Raw genomic sequence first — 10,426 nt, 5'->3', positions numbered from 1 at the left:
CATTGTGACACACTATTCATTTAAAATTCTTCATCATGCTCTTCATCATTGTTGCTCTCATAGTCCATAGGATTAGGACTAAGTGGACACTGTGACACTCTATTCATTTGAAATTCTTCATCATGCTCTTTATCACTATTGCTCTCATAGTCCAAAGGATTATTACTAATTGGAAACCGCAACCCTTTATTTATTTGAAAATATTCATCATGCTCTTCATCACTGCTGCTCTCATAATCCATAGGATTAAGACTAAGTGGAAACTGTTACTCTTTATTTATTTTAAATTCTTTATCATGTATTTCATTAGTGTTGCTCTCATAGTCCTTAGGATTAGGACTAAGCGGAAGATTTGACTCTCTATCCATAGTGGAATAATTTCCTTTATATTCATCAATATGAATAGAGTTGTTACGCGACGAAGATGTTAATGCTTCACAAAGCGAAACTTCACTATCAGAAGAATCCATGCCTTTCAAATAGAAGAGGTTTGAATGATACAAATGCACTCTCTCTTGATGATAATATATAGCTTAAAGAATGAAAATTTCGCTCCAAAGTTTCCCTCCAAAAATTTTGTTTCATGTATTTTCCTCCATAATTTTCTTCTACAATTTATTCAAAAATTTAAACTAAAATTTTCTTATGAAATAAATCTTTTAAACTAAATCTTTAAATTAAAATTGTAAACTAAATCTTTTACCTAAATTATTTTTTTACTTAAACTATATAATATTTACTAGACAATTGAATGTTTTTTTAAATTTTTATTATATCTTCTAAAACAAATTAATCCCATATTCACCATGCGGTAAAACAATTCTGTAATGTTATCTTTATCATAATTTACTATATCACCATAACAACAATTATATGTTAAAGTCTTTAAAAAAACAAATTAATCCCACATTCACCGTGCAATAAAACAATTTTGTAATGTTCATTTTATCATAGTTCCCTATATCCCCACAAGAAAATGTACATGTTAAAACTTTTATAAAAATAAATTAGTCTCACATTAATCGTGTTGTAAAAAAATTATGTAATTTCCGCTATAACATAAATTTCATTATCACTATTCCTCACATCACATCAAGGTTTTTCGAGGTTCGTTAAAAGACTTGGAATGAATTTATGGAGTAGCTATATTGCTATCAACAACATATTCAACAGAAAATTATCACATTTGAAAGATTAGTTTCCCTTTTTTTGTGTGCAAGTTTTAAAATTCAATAGGTTTAATGAAATTTAATTTTTTTTCAAAAATTAAAATTTTAAATGAGACAGATTTACCCACTACGTCCATAGTGGGCGTGGTGGGCCTAATCGTGCTCGCCGGTAGCCCAATGGGCCCGTGGTGAGGGGGGTGGGGGGGAGTTGGGTGCCCAACCCCCCACCCCACTCCGGCAGCCCAACAGCCCGCCACCCCAATCGATCGTTGGGCAGTCGGGGTGGGGCGGGGAGCTGGGTGCAATCGGCCCGCCACCTTCGGCGGGCCATTGAGATGTGGTGGTGGGGCGAGAAGGTGTTGTATTTTTTTAATTTATTTTTTTTAAATTGTTATGTTTTACAAAATTAGTTATCATTTATCATTATGTTTGTTAATTTAAGTTATTATTTTTTTTGTAATTTACTAATTTATATATGTGTGTATTTTTTTCTGGAAAATAACATCAATGAAAATTTTTGTGAATCTTTTTGGACCAAAGACTGCTAAAATTAAAGGTGGATCCTCAAAAATCACTATTGAATGAACGAAACCTGAGCTGATAGCTACAAATCTATCAAGTGGCTCAAACGATAAGAAGACGATTTCATACTGGAAGAAATCAAAAGAAGTGAAACTTCCATAAAATGTATGGCATGTGAAAGAAAGAGAAGGCGAAGATGTGCAGATATATCTATATGTTGATATCCCTAACAATAGTGGAATTTGTGAGGTGTTGGGAAAGGCCATAGACGTGTTTGATACCGAACACTGAATTTATTTATATACTTACAATACCATCCAAGTCACATGACAAGATTAAATATCAGTTATCATATTCATTGTATGACACGAGAGAGGTATCTACAAAGTTGTCTAAACAAATCGTAAATGAGATTGCACAAGATATCGTAAGTATTGTTATTTATATTTGTGTTTTGCATTATTGTAACTGTCTCATTATATTTTTATAACTTAGTTTTTATTGACATATGATATTTTGTTTGACAGAATTTTGTTGAAAGTCTTTCAATTATGTTGGGAGGCATTCATTTCATAGAGAAAGATATTATGAATGTTGTCAACAGTTTCTACTCAGGGTCAGAAGAAGATATGGCAAACAAGCAAAAAGTAGTAATTCATGATGCTACAAAACTACATCCAAGGGATCAGGAAAAAATGCCTCTAGTGGATAAATCTAGCAAAGGTAGACATGTTACTTTTGAAGATGAGGAAGTTGAAACTGACACTGAAGAATATGTTGTCATTACTGAGGATGACATTGGAACTGATGTTAGAAAGGAGAAGAGCCATAAAAGAGAAAAAGTAACAATGCCCAAGAATATCTCTATTCTAGTTAATGATGAGAATGTTAGGAGGAAGAAAAGTAAAGTTGAACATTCTCAAGTAGTCATTACCAATAGCGAATATCATAGTGAAACTTCAAAAGAAAGCAAGGAAATCATTACACCAGGAGTTGATTTAGAGGATGGCATTATTAAAACAAAACAAAAAATTCCATTCGACAGAACTTGGAAAAGAGAAACTTAATTGAGGGTGGTCGTACATTTCAGGGTAATGTGAGACAAATCTATAAGGCAAGTGACGGATAGTGTAAATATCAAATCAGAAAGCCACACCACCTTCATGTTCACAACTTGAAGACGTCGATGAGGTACAATCCATATGCTCATGTGGTTAATTATGTGCTTCTTGTTGATCCAGTTCTAGTTCTCAACAAAGAAGCATTTTTTAAGTCAAAATGTTTTGAATACAATTATTATGTGCTTGGGGGGAACCATTATGTAGAAGCTCAAAGGAAATTTATGGAGGAATATCCCAATAACCCACATTTTGAAACAATGAAATGTATCATTTATGTTGGTTTATCAGATACAAAAGCAAAGTTATTGGCATGGGATCATAATTCAGATAATGAATATATGATGTTTATGACTTTCATCCAAAGGGTTAGATTTATTCATAGTGAATTTAAACAAAAATATGGTGGGGATAAGATAAATGTTACTGTAGATTTCTGAAAGGAATGTTGTATGGAAATAGGCTATCAAATTGAGGAGAAAATAAATTCAAAAGGTGGCATAGTAAATACTCATATATTCAGAGGTATTGATAACATTTTCCAGTTGGCATTTAGAACTGGAGAGATATGGGAATTGATTAATGAGATTTTTAGCATGTGGGAGAACATTGGCATTAAAAACCAAAATGTTAAAAGGTCTAAACCATTGATATGTAGCAACAATAAATCAGGTCCTAAAATGAAGCAGCTTCTAGAAGATATGACTATCATACCTTGGAGAGAAATGCAAGGAGTGAAGGATGAAAAACTTGTCAAAACAATATTATGTCATGTGAGATCAGGGGAATTATCATTGGAGGAAATGTCTGAGGAATTTCAAAAGTAATTTTGTTGAATTATTTTTAGTTATTTCTATATTATAATTTTCTTTTAAATATAACATATTGTTCTTGGTAGTATTTTTTATACACATCATTATATTAACTTTTTTTACTTTATCTATTCAGTCACAAAGTTTACATGAGATCTTCCACCATTCTTTCTAACAAGAATAGTTCTTCTAGAATGGATCGCGCGCTCCTCGCCATGGCCGCGCCCTGAGCCCCTCCTGCCTCCCTGTGCTTTGCAGCCTGGCTGCGAGGTCTGTCTGCGATCGGGCCTCCCGCCCCTGAGCCCGCCATCTCCCTCCCTCCCCCTTCCCCGTGTCTCCTCTCTCCCCCTCGCCTTTCCTGACCTCGACCCTGCCTCTCCTTGCTCCTGCGCCTAGCAGCTATTGCTGCTAGGTCACCTGCCTCTGGCTGTTCCCCGACCATGGCGGCCTTGGGCCCTTCTGGACCGGATCAGGTCGATCTTATGAAATCTTTTGCCTCCCTCACCCAGGAGAACTCCTCGGAGAGGATCAGACCAGTTACTTCTCGCTTCGTCAAAAAAATGGATGAGATCCCAGAAATTCCGCTCCCCCCTGCCCTTCCCCGGAGAACGGCAGTTGCTCTAGCTGATAGAGGTTTGGTTGGTCAGTTCACAGGTTTATGGCCCTCCCCATGCACTGTTCAGCGATGGGTGGAAAGAAACTGGAACTCAATCGTGCAAGGCAAGATAGCGATCCGCTTCTGCGGAAGAGGGTTTTTTACGTTCCTATTCGAAACAGTGGAAGACAGAAACCTAATCTTCCGGAACGGCCCATATTTCATGGATACTAGAGGCCTTTACCTGAACAGATGGACACTGGATTTTGACCCGGAGATGGATGTCCCCAATGCAGTTCCCGTCTGGGTCCGGCTCCCGCATCTCCCTCTACATTGCTGGGGAGATGAATCAGTGAAGGCAATTAGAAACGGAATAGGGAAGTATATTGACAGATCGGAACCAAAGGAGAACATGCACGCATGCGCAAGAATCTGTGTAGAAGTGGACCTCGGGAAGGGACTACCAGAAGCCATCAAGCTCAGAGTTGACCAATGGACGCATCTTCAGCAAGTCGATTACGAACAGCTCCCCTTCAAGTGCAAGGTATGTCACGAGTATGGACATTTTGCCAATAGATGTAGTAAAGCAAATGCAAATGTTTCTGATTCTAACCCTGAAACAACAGAGGAAGCCTGGGAAACCGTCAAAAAGAAGAGGCCCAACCCTCCTAAAGGAAAACTCATCAACCCTACAGCCCCCCCTCTCCCCCTTCTCCGTCAAGGCCGACCATGCCCGCATCCTCCAACCCATTTGAATCCTTATCAGAAGCTGACCCTCCTTCCTCCCCCCCTCCCCTAGAGTCCCTCCTGTCCGCCTCCCCCCCCCTTCCTCCCCCCCTCCCCCCCCCCCCACACACTATAGAGAGAATATTAACCCGGAACAAGTCTAAGGAAAGCAACACTTCCGTAGAACCACCAAGGAAAGTCGGAAGGAAAACAAATAAGGAAGTAAGGGATGAGGCGGCAGCAAAAGAAATGACAACAGGGATTCAACAGCCAATGGATACTTATCTGGATAAGATGAAAGGAAATGGCGAGAAAGGGAAAGAGAAAGGAGGTCCTCAAAACAAATTATTTAAGTAATGAATCTGGTCTCTTGGAATTGTAGGGGGATGGGCTCCTCCCTCAAAGTCAACGCAGTCCGTGACCTTCTTAAATCAGAACACCCAGACATCCTCCTCCTCCAGGAGACCAAAATTAATGATCAGGACTTCAAAAACTACCTAAAGAATAACAGAACTTATGAAGGAATAGCAGTTAGCGCAGCTGGTGCCTCAGGGGGCATAGGGACCATTTGGAACAAACAAAAATGGAAATTGTTAAATAAAAAACAAAGCAGCTGGTGGATCCGCTCAGATATTCAAAACATAACAGAGACAGAAGAATATACTATCTATAATGTCTACGCCCCCCCACACTATCGAGACAAGGATGCCTGTTGGAAGTCAATTGCAGCAGACCTCCAAGAAACTCAAGGACGGAACCTTTTTCTAGGGGGAGACCTAAATTTAATAAGGAATGCTGATGAAAAGATGGGGGGAAACTTCCTGGCTGATCCCTCTAGGGATGCCATTGAGGAAATCATTCTAAATCACAATTTAGTGGACTTCCCTCCTCAGAATGGGAGATTCACCTGGTCCAACAAGAGAGTAGGTAGAAACAATATTAAGGAAAGACTGGACCGAATTCTCGTCCAAGACAGAATAGTGGTTAAATTTGCATGCATCAAAAGTCTCATTATCCAAGGGAGCTTCTCAGACCATAAGCCTGTAGCACTCAAATTGGATAAAGGAGAAAATCTGGGTCCGCTACCATTCAGATACAACAAAGCGTGGGAGGATCAGGAAGATTTCCGAACTCTGATTAAAGAACATTGGTCAACAGAGATCAGAGGGTCCCCGCACTATGTCTGGGAATCCAAAATAAAGATTCTGCGTTGGGCCATCAAACAGTGGGTCAAAACCAAGGTAATAGAAGAAAATCGAAACAAATCTGCACTCCAAGCCAAACTCATGCAGTGGGATCAAGGGAAAGACAGCAGACAAGACACGGAAGAGGAGCAGATCCAAGAGATGGAACTCCAAAAGGAACTGTACAAGCTGAACAGAAAAGAGGAAGAGGAACAAAGACAAAAGTCAAGATGTCTATGGCTCAAGTCGGGAGATAGGAACACCTCCTTTTTCCACAACAACTTGAAACTCAGGAGAGCAGGTAATAATATAGATAAAATTTCTGTTGATGGAGTAGAAATAAAAGAGCAAAAGGAAATCATGGAGGCTGCGTCTGCTCATTTCCAAGATCTCCTCACCGCGGGCCAGCAAAGCAGTGATGGCATGGAAATTCTTGACACGATGGAATGTAAAACCTCTGAAGATCAAAATTCTGAGCTGGACAAGGAAATTACTGAGGAAGAGATCGAGCAAACAATGCGCAATATGGCCTCAGACAAGGCCCCGGGACCCGATGGTTTCACTGTGGACTTCTACAAGACACACTGGGACACCATCAAAAAGGATTACATCAGAGTTGTTAGAAATTTCTTCCAAAGATGCAAGATGGGCAGTGGAATAAAATCCTCCTTCCTTGCCTTAATTCCTAAAGATCCCAACCCTCTCTCCTTTAATCGTTTCCGTCCTATCTCCCTCTGCAACGTCTCCTACAAAATAGTAACTAAGATCCTTGCTAACAGGCTCAAATCCATCCTTCCTACCCTTATCTCTGAGAACCAAGGGGGCTTTGTCCCGAAGAGACAAATTGCTGACAATGTAATTCTCATCCAGGAGGCAATTCAAAGTAGCATCACTAGGAATGAAAAGGGTATGATAATGAAGTTGGACATGGCCAATGCTTTTGACCGAGTAAATCACTCTTTCCTCCAGGCAGTCCTTAAAAAGATGGGAATATCAGAGCTCTTTATAAGCAGGGTCCGGGAGTGCATTTCGGGCAATTGGACCGCCCCCCTCATAAATGGAAGGCCCAGCAAAGCTTTTAAAAGCTCTAGGGGCCTGAGGCAAGGGTGCCCGCTCTCTCCTTTCCTCTACATTCTTATGGCGGAAGCTCTTAGTTCGAAGCTGGAAAATCTGAGGAAGAAAAGAGAAATAACAGGGATTGAAATTGTCAGAGGATCGAAAGGTATCAATCATTCTCTGTTTGCGGATGACACCCTTCTCATAGGAGGTGCATCTAGCATAATGGCGAGGAGATTTAAAAAAGTCTTGGACCTCTTTCTTCTTGCCTCAGGAGGCAAACTCAACAATAACAAATGCATGTTGTATGCCTGGAACATCCCTAACCATATCTTACAGCGCATATCCCTCATCATGGAAATTCCAGCGCAGCTGAATTGGAACCATTTCATGTATCTGGGGCTCCCACTGGCTAAAGAGAAAATCAATTCAGGGATTTGGGTCAAGATTATTGAAAAGCTCAGAGGCAAATTGCAAAGTTGGGGAGTGCACTGGTTGAATTTAGCAGGCAGATCGATTTTGATCAAGTCAGTCCTCGCCTCTCTTCCCATATATCAGTTCGCTATCGCTCTTGCTCCGGCAAGCATTCACAATCATATGGAGTTGATAATTCGGAGTTTTCTGTGGCAAGGTGGTAAGCAGAATACCAAGAAGTTCAGTTTGGTAAAGTGGGATAAGGTGATCCTTCCGGTGGAAAAGGGTGGGCTAGGAATAAGGGTTCCTAGGTTAGCAAATCTAGCATTGGGCTTCAAGTTGATCTGGAGGATTTTGAATGAAAAAGGGGCTTGGTGGACTTCCATAATGAAGAAAAAATACCTAAATGGCCCAAACAGCAATATCCTATCAGAAAACATCATAGAAAGGCAAGGCACTCCAACTTGGAACCTTATCAAGAAAACGATCCCCCTTTGCAAGCCGTTCATCTCTAGAGCTCCGGGGAATGGCAAAGAAATAAGCATCTGGAAAGATAGAATAATGGGGTCTCAGGCCAGAGAAATCCTCCATCACATGGTCCCCCTTCAAAGATGGATGGCTGATTCGAATTTCAACTCTCTCTCTGATATCTCTCTATGGGATCATGATAGCTGGGCAGGCTGGTTCCTCCCCAATCTCCCTCTAAATTTAGTCAAGCTCTGGGATGAGCTCAAAAGCTCCCTCAGTGGTTCAGCACCCACCAGCAGAAGGGATGAAGACAAGTTCGTTTGGGACCCAAATGGGGGCAATTACTCAGTTAAAGAAGGATACAAAGCTCTCCAAGACATCTTTGTGGTAAACAATTGGCCCCTGTACAAAGCTGCATGGCGCCCTGAATGCCCCCCAAAGGTCAAATTATTCAATTGGACCCTTCTCCACGGCAAAATTCTAACTGCTGAGAACCTCAGGAAGCGAGGTATCCAGGGGCCATCTATGTGTTGTCTTTGCAGGTCAGCTGAAGAATCCATAACTCATCTCTTTGTTGAGTGCCCGACATCTAAAGCTTGTTGGTACCTTCTCTCTGGCGCTATCTCTTCAGAAGCCCTCCCTTCTCAGATCTCGACCCTCCACAAAAACTGGGACAAAAGACTCTATCAACCCAAAAAAGGTAACCACATAGTGCATAGGATCTGGAACAGCATCCCTGCAAATCTGAGTTGGCAAATATGGATTGCACGTAACCAATGCATCTTCAACAACCAAAAGCCTTCCATTACAGGTATCGTGGCTAAATCCATTGCCCTCATTGCAGAGTCTTTCGAAGCATCAGGGGTTTCTGAGAAAGACCTGGAGGTCGAGGATGAAAGGCTCAAGGACTGGCTGGGAAAATTCAACCTTACTCCAAGACCTTTTGTAGGCAACAGAGAGAGGAATGGCAATCAGAATTGGAAGCTCCGCGGCACCGAAGAAGAAATTAGTACCTGGATCAGGAAACAAAAAAGGCCTACCCTGTATTTTGATGGAGCCTCAAAAAAGAACCCAGGCCAAGCTGGGGCTGGTGGGATCATTAAGGATGAGCAGGGGAACACTATGGTCTCCTTTGAATGGGGCTTAGGCCAAATGTCTAACAACAAAGCCGAGGCCTATAGCCTCCTTCTGGGCTCTCTCATTGCAAAGAGCAAAGGCCTTCAGAATCTGCTCATCTTAGGAGATTCAGCTATTATAATAGCTGCCATGAATTCAGGTAGAGACTTCAAACAATTGGCCCTTAACAACATTAAGAATCGAATCATGGAGAACGTCAGAGTGTTAGGAGAAGTCAATTTTAATCATATCCTCAGGAATTTCAACAAGGAGGCTGACCAGCAAGCTAACCAAGCGGTCAGAAGGAGGATCGGCCAGGTCAGAGAAAACAATTCATTCTATGCCAAGGAAATCCCGTGAGCACAAGCCAGCCGTCGTTCCATACCAAGGGAGTAGTCAACTCAGACATCAGAGCCACCTTGTCGCATCTCTCTGCATTTTCCGGCTCAATGATGGAGCATCTCAACCTCGGGCATCTAAACCCCTCAGCGTCCGAACTGCCCGCGTGACTCCTTGTCCTTCCAAGGCCGGCTCTCTGGGCGTATACAGCAAAGTCCATACCTCTTGCAATCAGTATGTCAAAATGGTAATCATGGAAACTTATCGTTTTCACTCTATTTTTGAGCACTCTCAGATCCGATCCATCAGCGCGCAGAACCTTCCGTCACCTATAAACAGGGGGCAGCTCCATAACATTTCCTCTGTCAGCGATCGATCTTCTACAGCAAGTTCCTGGTGCACTTGGGTAGCACACTTCTCCTCAAGGATCCTCACCGGTTCTGAGCCTGTGGTAAGAAACTTTCAGTTATATGTGAATTCGTTTTTTTCTAACAGTCGCTCTTGCTCCCCAAGCAGAGATTGCCAGAAGACCGAAAGGCCCCTTCGCCTCCTCTCAAATTCGCAGCTCCTCTGCGGTCCCGCGCTCTTCAAGGCGGACTCTGATTCCCTCTTCAAAAGCACGCTCTCCCTTCTCTTCCCTCAGGTTACTCCAATGGCGGGTCAGCAAGGCCAGACCTCCAACCAGGCCCAGACCAAAGACCCAATGAGGAACATCTTCAATAACAAAGAATGTAATATGTGTAAGGCACATACTGTGATGATTAACAACCTTATAGCTCAGGTTAAAGAACTAACAGAAGACTATCATGCTGATAGAAACTCCAAAAGAAAGAAATTGGAAAAAAGAAAAAGGGAAATTGAAGATCTTAAAGACCGCTGCATCCACATGGAGGCGGTTATTGATCAT

This window comes from Pinus tabuliformis, chromosome 5_1 (genome assembly GCF_031772625.1).
Source record: "Pinus tabuliformis cultivar Carrire ecotype Pingquan chromosome 5_1, CPIR1, whole genome shotgun sequence".
In the NCBI taxonomy this organism is placed as follows: domain Eukaryota; kingdom Viridiplantae; phylum Streptophyta; class Pinopsida; order Pinales; family Pinaceae; genus Pinus; species Pinus tabuliformis.
This window is presented reverse-complemented; position numbering follows the sequence as displayed.